General features: G+C 30.2%; 1 protein-coding gene across 6 annotated transcripts in view; it reads right to left on the reverse strand.

The window, feature by feature from the left end:
* Ntan1 (N-terminal amidohydrolase 1) overlaps window positions 1-13346 on the reverse strand; it is a 338443-nt gene that overhangs the window by 21980 nt on the left and 303117 nt on the right. For 5 of the 6 annotated variants that reach the window (XM_075368117.1, XM_075368113.1, XM_075368118.1 and 2 more), the window contains 2 exons: window positions 4231-4313; window positions 303-346 (listed from right to left, as the gene is read on the reverse strand). The gene's annotated coding sequence lies outside the window, so the exon portion shown is untranslated. The remainder of the gene's footprint in view (window positions 1-302; window positions 347-4230; window positions 4314-13346) is intronic. The other variant, XM_075368116.1, reaches the window with a different exon arrangement.

The following is a 13346-nucleotide window of genomic DNA, read 5'->3' on the forward strand; positions in this document are numbered from 1 at the left end:
AATCTAAGACACAAATTTTCCTCAAAAAATGTATAATTCATCAATTGTCATCATTCACTCAAACAATACTTTAAAGAAATTTTAGATCAACTGTTAAATAAAACTCTGCTTTTCCCCATTAATGAAAACAAGTTAAGTTCTATGACAGAATTAACACAGAACCAAAACAAATGTATACTCTGGCAGGATTCATCATAGCTTTCTTCAGCAAGCCACAAATTTTAAGGATTTAAGCAATGCCACAATTTACTAAAAGAACAAATATTAAAAAATTGTTATTATTGAATACTAGACAAACATACCATAAGATTGCACAGTGCATCCAATATCAGTTCTTTCATTAAACCTAAAAAATAGAAATGGAACAATCACACAAAAAATAAAAGAAGTTAAAAACATTTAAAGAAAAAAATAAAGCTCATATAAATTTAAAATAATCAAGTAATTTCATACGAACGAGACTAAGAAAAAAATAATCACAGCTCAAATTTGTTAAAAGTAGTTTTTTCAAGTCAAATTCAAATGTTAAGAACAAATTTAAAAATATATATTAGTTGGTCCTAAGGGAATGTAATCAGAATCAGCAACCCCCCCCCCCCTTCTTATCTTTGCGAGTACAGCAAATCTCCATATAAAACTCAAACAAAAGTAAAAAACACTATAAAGCAAATGTGTTTTTTTTCTTCAACACCTCCATGGCAACCGGTCCCTGACAGTTAAGACATAACTCAGTTGCCTAAGAGTGCCATGACAGCAGTCTGCCCCGCCTAGCTTGGCCCAACCCACCAGGGTCCCCCTGGATTACAAGGATGCCGCAACTTCCACTTCCGGGCAGCCAAGGACGCCCCTCATCAGGAGGGCTACCCATCACTGTTCCTACCCTAAAAACCAGACATGCATTACGCATGCCCTTCCCCTTACTCAGACTCACACCATAAGGATCCCCCCATGCCACCATTAGAAGCACCTTGACTCCCCTACTCTGGCACGCATGCCAGGATATCCTAGACAAGGAAGCTGTCTACCTGCCCTACAGGGCAGGTAGACAGCACCCGAAACATGGCGACATGTATGTCGCCATGTTTCGGATGCTTCTGTTTTTGTTTTTTTCTGCAACCCTAGCAGCAGACACCTTCCACAGGGTAATGGGTTATGAATTATTTAACCATTTCAGGACTAATATACAATACTAGTTCATGCTCAGACTAGGTTACTTTATTGTTACTCATCTTTAAGTAGACATTCTCTGTATAACATCACTTTAAAATTTACAATTTTTTTTTTTTAAATTTTAAAACACTTTCTATCACAAACTTACGCAATTTAATTAAAAATGGACTTTATTACAAAATTAATTTACCACAAATTAATTTCTGATATAAAAGTAAGCCTCCTTTGAACAAAACTAGGAAACTAGAGACTTATCAAATTGCTACATTTTGAAAAGAATAAAACATTGAGAACATTTTTTCAACTTTGCTAATAATTCTTGAAATTTGAATACCCAAGCTGGGTGGTTGTTCTTTATAATTGGAAAGTTAAGCATACTAAGAATATTCAAATATTTGTCTAATGATGGTTTCAAAAATATTGGGCAATATAATGGCTGACAGGCTACTACTTGACCACAACCTTACAGAATTTTTCTTATTTCTTGGCATAAGCACGACCAAGCTCAAAAATGTATTAAGAGTTCATTAATGGTCACTTGGTTTTTATTGTAAATTTGAATGAGCAAGATCAGCTTGGGTGTAATACAAGTTTGTTTTATTCATTCAATAACTTCGGGTCTCAGAGTTTAATGAGAAGAAATATATCCTGGACATGAATGCAACGAATCAGCCAAGTTAAACAGATAGTACTAATAGTTCATGATTTTCATGTATAGTCTACATCAGCTGACCCGGCTGTAATGGAGTTGTTTATAACATTGTGTAGTTGAACTGTGAGCACTATATTACTTATTATATGGAAAAATTCTATAGTATATAAGTGTATAATTATGTAGGTAAAATTAGAACCAATTGTGTAAATATTTTGTATATACATGAGGGAACTTCGGCGAATAATGGATTTGTTTGTGTAATAAAATACATTTTGCATGCAAAAAAATTTCTTTTTAGATACTAAAATCTTTTTAGATACATACTAGGTCATTATTAGTCAAAATACATAGATTAATACGTTGCACCATTGCCACAAATTGATGCCACTAAGCAGTTGTCAGGGGCCGTTAGCACCACATGGCAGCATAAGCTTAAGTCATATGGAACATTTTATTTTTGCTGGCCTTTCAGTTCAGCTGTTAACCTTTATGTGACGCGTTAAGGTGAATATTTAGTGTTATGAAATTGTTTGTGGTCCAAGGTTCTCAATTATTTTCATAATGGCCGATTGTAAAATCCTGGATTCGTCTCGGAGACAATTTAATTTAAAAAATCATCCATGAAAAAACTACAATATAATTTGGTAAATGAGAGCAGAACAGTGAATTTAGAATATTTAGATGACAGTAATGTTGAATCTGGTAATGAATGTGATTTAAGCAAAGACAAAAATTTTACTGACTCAACTGTGCACTATACACAGAGAAAACTGAAACAAACAACTATATTTAGATAACTGAAAATGACAGATACAAATATACCTGTACCAAAAACCACTCTACACACAATATGAATGTGGCAAAGTAATGTCATGAGAGACTAGTCCACCAAAATTAAAACAGTTGATTTTGTTGAAAATCCTGATCATATTCCCACTCAAATTAACTATTTCAACTACTAGCTGATAAGTTTTTTAACTTTACTATGAATGTAACGAATAATTATACACAAGTCTTAGAGCAATGACCCTAAATCTAGTTTCATGGAAACCTGTAACAAAGATGAATTTCGCGCATTTCTGGGGCTTGTTTTACACATGGGGAACATTAAATTGAGCAGATTACTGGTGTACCCATTATTTAATATACCAGCTTTCTACAATGAGCCAGAATAGATCTACAGTAATCATGAGAGCTCTTCACTTTTGCTAATAATCAACAGGCAGCAGATAACTGTATAAATATGATACCTTTTTTTTTTAATGAAAAATGGTTAATTTGTATAATTAGTTTAACTTCCTTCACAATTCACATTTTCTATTTCATTAGTTTTATGACCGTTAATTAATTTGCATTAAAGCATATATTACATCAAGTTGTCAGGTCACAATTTATAATGAATCCATGTAATCCCAAATGCAAGAGAAAAAAATGACATGCCTATAGACTGCTTAATTAAATTAAGCTATTTTATAACAAACTGGGGGGAAAAAATTAATTTTATGTATATAGTTATAGAATTTACAATTCTGCTTAATGGATATAATTTAATAATAACGGATTAAACTAAAATTGTAATATTGTATTACCAGTGCAGTTTACCTTGCATATGGCTATTGTCCGATCGTATCCCATTATAAAAATTTAATTAAATTACTGTCACCTTAATCAACATTGGCTTAACTGCAGTAATTTCAGTGGTAACAAAAAAAAAATTAAATCAGTCTTAGGACACAGTCAATGTCAATTATAATTTTTTTTCTTTAAATACAGAATAAAATGTGCTAATTTATTAATCACAAGGCGCCGCTGAAAAATAAGCTCACCAAACATTGCTGAAAGAACTACCCTGTTAAACCGTTTAAAGCCAAAATTCACTAAAACTAATATTCGCTAACTCTACAACCAAATTTTATTCTGTTACTATTACAAAATGCTTTGGCCACATTCATTTAGAAATTGGCTAATTTTTAAGCAAATGATACTAATCTTGTGCCAATAAATTTGGTATAGTTTCAGTTATAAAATATAGTTTCAATAATACATTAATCTTCAAAACCTCGAGGCAGTTTAAAAAAGCTCCCGTGCCGCAGAAACTTAAGCACGTGGGAGACAATACACCAATCACATTTTAATCATTTTCACCACTTAAAAATATATCTGTGAATGAATATATCTGTAATTAAAACAATAAAACGACCAAGAAAATTAAACTCAGCAAATCCGTTCCCTATATTCTTAAAAATTCTGCCTAACGTGCAACTCACGCTATCATGTTTGGCGTTACAAAACCTACCAAAAATATGTAAATGACGTAGTCAATTAATAAATAAACACTTATCATTAAGAAATACATAAAGAACAACAATATTTAGAATTTCCCAAGTGTTAATAAAATTACTTACCTACAACAAAAATTTACACATGTCAACACGGAAACGGCTACCGTAGGAAAGAACATAAACGGATATTACATTACGCGTAAAACCTATAACAGTAGTGTAAACATAACAATACACAACTAGTTTTTATAAATCGTAAATCAAATTCTTGTAAATGTATTAAGTTCTTTTAAATTAGATGTAACATTTAAAAAGCTTCTAAATATGGAATAATAAAATAATTAATTATTCTCTACTGAAAAACTAGTAAATGACCTGAAGTAATATCGTGTCATTTAATGGTATTACAACAGATCGATGCCGATACATATTAAATATGATAAATTTTTTAAAACAATAATTCCACTTAAAAGAAAGCATTATCAATAACATCACTTTTTTCAGTTTTGTCTACATTCTGAAAGCGCCAGATTAAAAATTGTTTAAAAAACCGACAACAGATATATATTTTTTTAATTTACATAACATACAATAATTACAATAACTTACATACATTTTTTTTTTTCAAATCACAATATCGTTAAGAGAGAGAAACAAATAAAACTTGTTTACAGACATAGTGGGGTGTCGCTAGCGACCCTTCTGGCAAGTATGACAATTTGACAGAGAAGTGGCGACGCTACCTATTTAATCTTTAAAATACGTTTTTTCGATACCGCCCGTATCTTCAAATTCGGTTTATTAGATAAATAAGAATGATTTTTGATATATGAATTGTGTTTAAGAAACCTGAATAAAATTTAATCTTATGCTCAAAACAGTTTTTCAATTAGCATTCTTGTTTTAGCTAGATTTCATAATAAAAATTATGAATTACCCTGTTGTAATGGGTAACATGACTCGACTTCCGGAAAATTTCGACATATCTTCGTGTTTCACATCCCCCAGACCCCAAAACCACCATCAGTTCAAAAGTTTATATATATGTGTTTGTATATATATTTCACTTTCTTGTGGACACGATAACTGCCGTAATTTTGCACCAATCAGTTTCAAATTGTCACAAAATATAATGACCCAAAATCTCAGTCAAGTTCGTTAATGGTCAAAATCGAACCATGGGGGTGGAAATTGCGGGGGGGGGGGCTTTTTGGAAAAAACAAAATATCGCTGTAACTATCTTAATAAGTAAAATACCGATTTCGTTTAGAGTTCCTACTATTCTTTGGATAAGGGCCTAAAACTTATGCAAGTAAAGTTTTTTTATATCACCAACCATTGGCACAGGGGGTGGAAAAAATGGGGTTTCAAAGATGAAAAAAATCATACCTCCATTAATAGGTACAGTACCGAATCGGTTTAAAGTGGTTGATATTCCTCTAAACATTACCTAAAACTTTTGATATGACCAACCCTTACGGCAAGGGATGACCAAAATGTTGCTGGAATTGTAAGAACATGGGGCCTGTCGCATGATAAACATTTTCATATGCAACCACTGTCATATTGAGTAAACTTGAAGTTTTTTTTAACTTTAAGGTGGAAATCTTTTTTATCCCCTACTTAGCACTGATGAAATCTACCTCCACCTTCCAGCTTGCCGAAAGGGATTTTTTTTTATTGGAGCACATCAAAGTCCTATAGTAACTAAAAATATTCAGACTTAAAATTTGCAAGTGATCCAACCGATCAGATGATAATATTATACATGAGAGAAAATATAAAGAATAAGAAAGAAAAAGTTTATATCTCTCAACTATTAACATAACATTAAAAAGCCAAATCTAACTTTTAACAGCTATATTAATAACTGTATTTACATAGTGTTTATGTAAATAAAACGTCCATATAACATATGGTATTCAACCATGTTTCTGAGGTGGAGTACGTTTTACCTCAAACTAATCATGCCTTACAAATTCAGTAACTTATTTGCAGTTCACTTTCAAATACAACACTATGATAAAAATGAAATCAAAACACATCCCGTTAAGTATATTTCATAATTTACTATATATATATATATATATATATTACTAATACTAAATATATATATTTATTACTATATATTTTCACTACATAGTGGATTAAACTTTCTTTTGACAATTTGCCAATTACATAAGGTTAATTTTTTATTTCAATATAAGATAATTTTTATTAATTCTACATGAAATTCTATGACAATTCCATCATCGAATCTATTCAAAAAATGAAATCAAAACACATCCCATCAAGTATTTTTCATGATTTATTTAATATTCATATTGAACACTGCTCACGCATACAACCACGCTTTTTCAAAACAGAAATTTGTCTGAATTTATTTTCAAAATAAGTGATGGTACTCTATACTCATGAAACTCTATGAACAATTCCACCTTCAACTCTATGCAAAAGATGAAATCAAAACACATTCTGTCAAACTTAAACTTTCATTTGACCATTTTCCTTCTACATGAAGTTTCTTTAAAATTTCAGTATAAGGCATTTTTTCTATATACAGCTACTCTATGCCTAACCATATTTATGTTGAGCTAATGTTTTCTGCAAACCATTTATATACTAGATCTCAATGAAAGGAATGTGGTGAGCAAAATATGTCACAACTTATTTTTAAATAGTATTCTTAATAGAGTTTCATATCTTAATGAATTCATCCTGTAGAAATCATTGTAGGATAAAAACAGTATGTCTTGTATTAAAATGGGTAATTTAATTGTATTAAATAGATGTAATCGACCAAGTAACCCGTATCGTTACTTGATTTATTTTTAATCAAAATCATACAAGACTTTGACCACATTTCACTGGTCTGCCAAGAGACTTCAGAGTAAATTATACTCTTTTTTGGGATCAATTGGCCTGCTTGGATATGTAAAATTTTTGTATTACAGTATGTCTTTAGAATTCTTGTATGTATTTTGTATTTTCATTTAGCAGTGTATCTATAAATGCGGGAAAAAATTAGATTCAAATCATTCTAACATATGGCATCTACTCCGAGCTGATACCAATTTTGTTACCTTTGCTATCTTCAGATTGCATGAAAGTTTGTGTATACTTTTTCTTTTCTATTTCCTGTTTAAACTCTGGTAACTACCATTTAGATAATACTTCAGAGGATGATATGTATTAGTGTAAATGAAGTGTAGTCTTGTACATTCTCAGTTCGACCATTTTTGAGATGTGTGGTTAATTGAAACCCAACCACCAAAGAACACCGGTATCCATGATCTTGTATTCAAATCCGTGTAAAAATAACTGGTTTTACTTGAACGCTGGAACTCTCGACTTCCAAATCAGCTGATTTGGGAAGACGCGTTCACCACTAGACCAACCCGGTGGGTTGTGTATACTTGCTTGGACCAATATTTGTCCTTTCTTTAACTTCAGGTCACTCCAACTCCATTTAAAATGCACAGGATAACGAGCAACCTAGATTACCTGAGTAAAAAGCATTTCTAATGTGGAGCCTCAATCTTCTTGAAGTTAAAAAAGGTACTGAAGATCTACATGAAGGTACTGACAGGCTGGATTACGGGTTCTTAGCACAAGAGCTTTGCCATACTCATGGTGTTGCATAACCAAAGGATCACTCATCAGATGACTGTTACTTCTCTGTTAAAGATAACAGGAATAAACAGTAAATCTAAACATATAGTAAAGTATCCAAATTTGCTTGCTTACTTGTGGCACATCCTCCAACACAATTAACTGTCGAAAATCAATCGAAAGATGAGGCAACTGCCAAAGTTCAAAATGAAGAATGAGGTTCAGGCTTGAGAATGCTATTCTTCAAGCCTGTACCTCTTTGTGTAAACCTAATCTAATAAATTAAGACAAATTGATTAATCTGTTTTAATTTAGTTAATTTGTCTCCAAGGTGGTTATCTTATTCAGGTTCTTAATTTGTCAAAAAAATAACTTGAGCTTTTGGGTTTTAGGCTGAAAGACTAGAATTTTCTTCAGAATGGCACTAAAGTGTGTTTTTCTTTGTAACCGTTGTGCAGTTCAAAATTTCTACTATGAAGAAAATTTTTTAATGTATAGCAACAATATTTGTGTTATGATACTTCTACTAGATCATACTCATAAAACAACAGAATGAAGATTGTTCATTGAATCTTCAAAAACTAGTTTGAAGGCTGTCCTTTTGCACAATGGGAAGAAATTTTTTATCATCCCATTCACTTACATGAAGGAAACACATGAAAAGTTAAAATCATGTAGGAAAAATTCAGTATGATAAATTATGTTGATCTGTACATTACAATTTAAAAGTCACTACATTGTCACGGCTACACTAAATCTTGTTTCTTGTGCGAATGGCACTATACCAAAAACAGTTACACATAGGCAGAAAATTGTTATACATATTTGCTAGTCATCTCTGACATTATTCTAACTTTCTCTCCTTCGTTTAAAAATAGAGATTTAAAAAAAAAAAATTGTTAAGGTGATGCTGAATTTCGTTATTTGAAGAAAAAGTTCCTGGTGTTAGAATGTTGAAATCAAGAAAAGGATTTTTGTGCCTCAAAATAAGAACTTTGATTAAAAATGAAAAACTTAAAGGTTTTTAAGCCAAGTTAATAAATCAGCATGAGATCATTCAAAGATTGTAAAACATTATACATCCCTCAAAATTCATTTCTTTGACTCATACCTTGATTTTCTCTCAGACAAAATTGAAGCTGTAGGTGAAAAACATCAGGAGAATTTCCACTAATATATCACCACCATGGAAAAGAGATACCAGGGACAGTGGAGTGCAAAAATGTTTGCTAACTACTGTTAGCTGTGTTAATGTTTGCTGAAATGGAATGTTGTAATCTCTAAGGAAAATGAATAAAATGCCTAATGAATAAAATGCCTCAAAGATGAGAATATCTATATATAAATACAGATTTGTTTCATATTCAGTCTGTTTATCACCCAAAAAAACCATGGTTGATAAAGAAAAACTCTTTGAATTTAATGTGAAAAGTTCTATTAGAATCAGATACTTTTCCTCTTGTGCCAAAAATAGTTTAATTTTGTTTCATTTTAATTTTGGAAACAAATGAGACTTGCAATATTCCATTTTTGAAATAAATAAAATATGTTCAGAATATGATCAGCAAAGAGCAAAGACTAAATCTCAGCTTTTTAAAAAATGTGGCCCATTGAAATCTATCATAGATATGAATAAGTAGTCATATTTGTATATTAAATTACATGCCATTAAAAACTATCGATTAGTGATTTATGTATGATTGATAATTTACATTTGATTTATTCTGGTGGATGCTCATTTTGTTATATTGTCATAATTAGATGACAAAATAACAATTGTTCTCTCAGTTCTCTCTACAATTGTTCTTTGTATTGTCTATCAGTTGATAAAATAAACTTAAGCTAATTGGATGTTTTATGATAAAATGGACCTAGTGTGGTAGCAGTTTATTAAACAATGATACATTTATTATGATGAATGATGATAAGCTGCAAATAGAAAAGCTCATTGGTGAAGGAAATTGGGCAACATGTTAAATTATTATGAAAACTATTTTAGAATGTGATGAGTTTTCAATATAGTTTGTGATACATTTATAACACCTGAATCAAGTACTGGAAATTATGAAAACAAACCTGGTACGTGGAAAAAAGCAAATGCAAAAGTGAAGTAATGTTTTATTTTATCTCTTGTTATGAAGCCATTACTTCATGTAACTGGCTGCGGTACTGCAAAAGATGGAATGCTTGGTCTACCAAGAGTTGCTCTAATTAAATATTTCTGGAGTATAAATATTTAATTAAAATGGGTATCATATGTTCCTCCCCATATCTCGATATCGTATTGAAAAAATTAATGAGCATATGCAAAATATATAATTCTTATTAATTATGTATATATATGTATCTCGCATATCTTAAGACAATTAGCCGTACAATGTTGAAATTTTGTATTTAGGGCTTTGTAACATCTAGTTATGCACCTCTCCTTTTGTTTGCAATCGACAGGACCAAAAAAGCCCAAAATCCAAAACATTTGGATTTTGGACTTTTTCTTAACTGCAGTAATAAGCCCTTATTAAAAGATTTTTAACAATATATCATAAGTGGTACTTATTTTCATTGGTTCCAAAGTTATAGCCAAATAAAATTTTAATTAATGAAATATTTGGATATTTGGATTTGAAAGGCAAAAGTACATTAGTTCAAATCCGACTTCATATACATTTATTACCTTTTAACGTTTTTTTAAAATTTAAATATATTGATTTATTAATTAACCTCTCATTGTAAAAAAAAACAATAAATAATAATATTAAAAAATATATGAAAAAAATTTAGAAGTAATTAGTGAAATAAAATTCTACGTACTTTCATTTTAATTCAAACATTTTTAAATCAGATATTAATAATTATTATTAATAAATCAATATATTTAAATTAAAAAAAAAAAAAATTAAATATATGTATACGAAGTTGGATTCGAACCAATGTGTGTATGTTACAGATCCGACACGTTCTCACTTACACCATATATCTATCTGAGCAACATGAAAAAAATTAATGCATAAACTAATAATTAAACTATTCCATTTAGTGAACTCCTGTCTACTGGTTAAATAAAATTTAACCAGTATAAGTTTAAATGAAGTGCAGCATAAAATGTGTACGTGTTATTAATAGGCATATAACGATGTCATGTGGTGTCCAAAACAGATTTTTTCTATAATATAAAACCAGACTGATTGCAGATTATGGAAGGAATCCTGGTTTGCAATCAATCCAATATAAGGGTCAATTTTCAGTCACTGGTAACAGAAATTGAATCCCTTAAAACATAAAAGAGTACAGAATTGAAAGTGATATAATTAGTAAGGCAAACAGCTGGTATTAAATAAAGATATCTACATTATACAATGTATGTACAATAATTTTTATCTTTACTTAAAAAAAAACTGACAACGCAGTTGTAGGATGTCAAGTGGCTTTTTAAATATTTTATTCATTTTATTTAAATATATTTTGTTTATTTAATTCAATGATTCTAACTAAAGCACGTGTACATACCGTACTTCATTTGTGCAAGTGTGGCGGTACTAACTTTAAATACTTTTTTACACTTTAAATATTAAAATTTATTTAATTCTACTGCTCACCTGTGATGTCACAACATAGCAGACTACAGTAGTTGTAAGTCAGTGCTATATTAATGCTCCTTGTGTGAAAGGGGGTACTATTGACACAAGTATACCCACTTAGCCACTAGCTTATTTAGAGCAATTTTTTTGGGGTTGGGGTGCAACTTTACAAGTTCTTAATAATATTAACTTTGCAAGTTTACAAATATTATTTTTTAATTGTTAACAAATGTACCTAAGAAAAATAAGACCTTCATTAGGCAAAATCTCAAGATATTGAGGGTGACCTTGTTTTACAGCTTCACCACCTTGATCTTTTAAGTTGAAAATTTAATGTCATCAATTTCCCATATATAGAAGTAATCTATATATTACTATATATTATTATATCTCGGTCAAAATCGATCAAGTAATTCTGGAGGTATAAGATGATTTAGAGGACGACATCAAACATACATATGTACATATAAACATCCAGAAAATTTCCATCTGGTTTTTTGGGTTCCTTAGGTGTCAAAATGTCAAGATCCAGTGAAAACCATGTATGCCCAAATTGGACCAATTACATTACTTTCCCTTCTAAAAATATAGCTCTGCTGTAGCGGTAGGCGGGAAAGTAAAGAATCAAGAGATAGAACTACAAACTTTCAACAAGATGAAAATTATGCCAAATGCATTTATAAGTAACAACAATAAAAATTTAAGAGAGTGAGGTTGAGTGATTATGAAGATGGCGTTGACTACCACAACTTAACTGAGGAAGAGATTGCTTGTTAACTGCTACCTTCAATTTCAAAAATGAGCAACCATAAAAGTTACAAGAAAGTAATAACTCAGGAGGGCTACAAAATGTTTTATGTGCAAAAAGCAACTAGTGAATTAGATTTTTTTTTGGATTTATTCATTCTATCAATTTTTTTAATACAGTAAAGTCTAGTTTTTGTAAGTAGCTGATGTACAGCAGATCATTTTTGTTTGCTTCTGGTTAGATATTAGTGTTGGTGGGTAGATGTACTGAAAATGTTTAGTTAGGATGGGGAGTAGAATGAATCATTATGCAGTAAAAGATGTTCAGTCTTTAGTCAATCATGCATCTGAATTAATACTGTTCTATTTTATTTAGAAATAGTAATTCAATTAGCTGTTTTTGGTTATTGGTGTACATTTTATTCTTTTCTTATTTCACTGGTGCTACAGTCCAATATGACCTTGGTCTCTCGATTGGTGTACAACTGCTAAGTTTTAAGATGTTACAAACAAAAACCGTACTCCTTAAAAATTTCTAAAAAAGTCATAAACTTTACTGTTTAAAAATAAATTTTCCACATAAAAAATCAGCTTCATGGTACTTGGAAAAAAGATTTAGCACAGAATTCAATATCCTCTTCTTATCACTGTTTTCCTTCAAATTCTGAGTGGCAGGAATATAATCTATTATTAAAAAAAATTACAAAACTATACAGGAGATGGTTAAAGAGTCTAAATAAAAAATTTAATTTTAAACAACAATATTTATATATTTAAAATCAATCAATTGTATTAGTAATGAATAGCATTAAATTATTCACTGTATATCTTTATTTAGTAAAATAAATAAATATAGTTATGTTTTGATTACTATAAAATAAATATTACATCATTACTTTCAGAATTCAATTATCTTTTTTAAAATAAAAAATAGATGAAAACAGAAATAATCTTTACAGCATTTCTGAAATGCTGTAATATACAGCCATATAATCATAGATAGTCAATTAAGAAAAAAGTGTCTTCAAATAAGACAAAAATAAATGGCCACAATCTTTAAAAATTAATAACAAAACTTAATGGCATAAAAAAAGAGAGAGAGAGAGTGAGTGAGAGAGAGCAAGAGAGAGATTTGATATAAAATATAAATATGTAAACATAGAGATATAAAAAATATTATAGTATTACTGAATACATCATCACATAGAATATTTAGAAAGTAAAACAATTTCAGAACTGAAATCCTTCATATAAAAACATTTTAATTACTGTTTTCTATTTTTTGATATGATTCACTGTTAT

Source organism: Lycorma delicatula, chromosome 6 (genome assembly GCF_047948215.1).
Source record: "Lycorma delicatula isolate Av1 chromosome 6, ASM4794821v1, whole genome shotgun sequence".
In the NCBI taxonomy this organism is placed as follows: domain Eukaryota; kingdom Metazoa; phylum Arthropoda; class Insecta; order Hemiptera; family Fulgoridae; genus Lycorma; species Lycorma delicatula.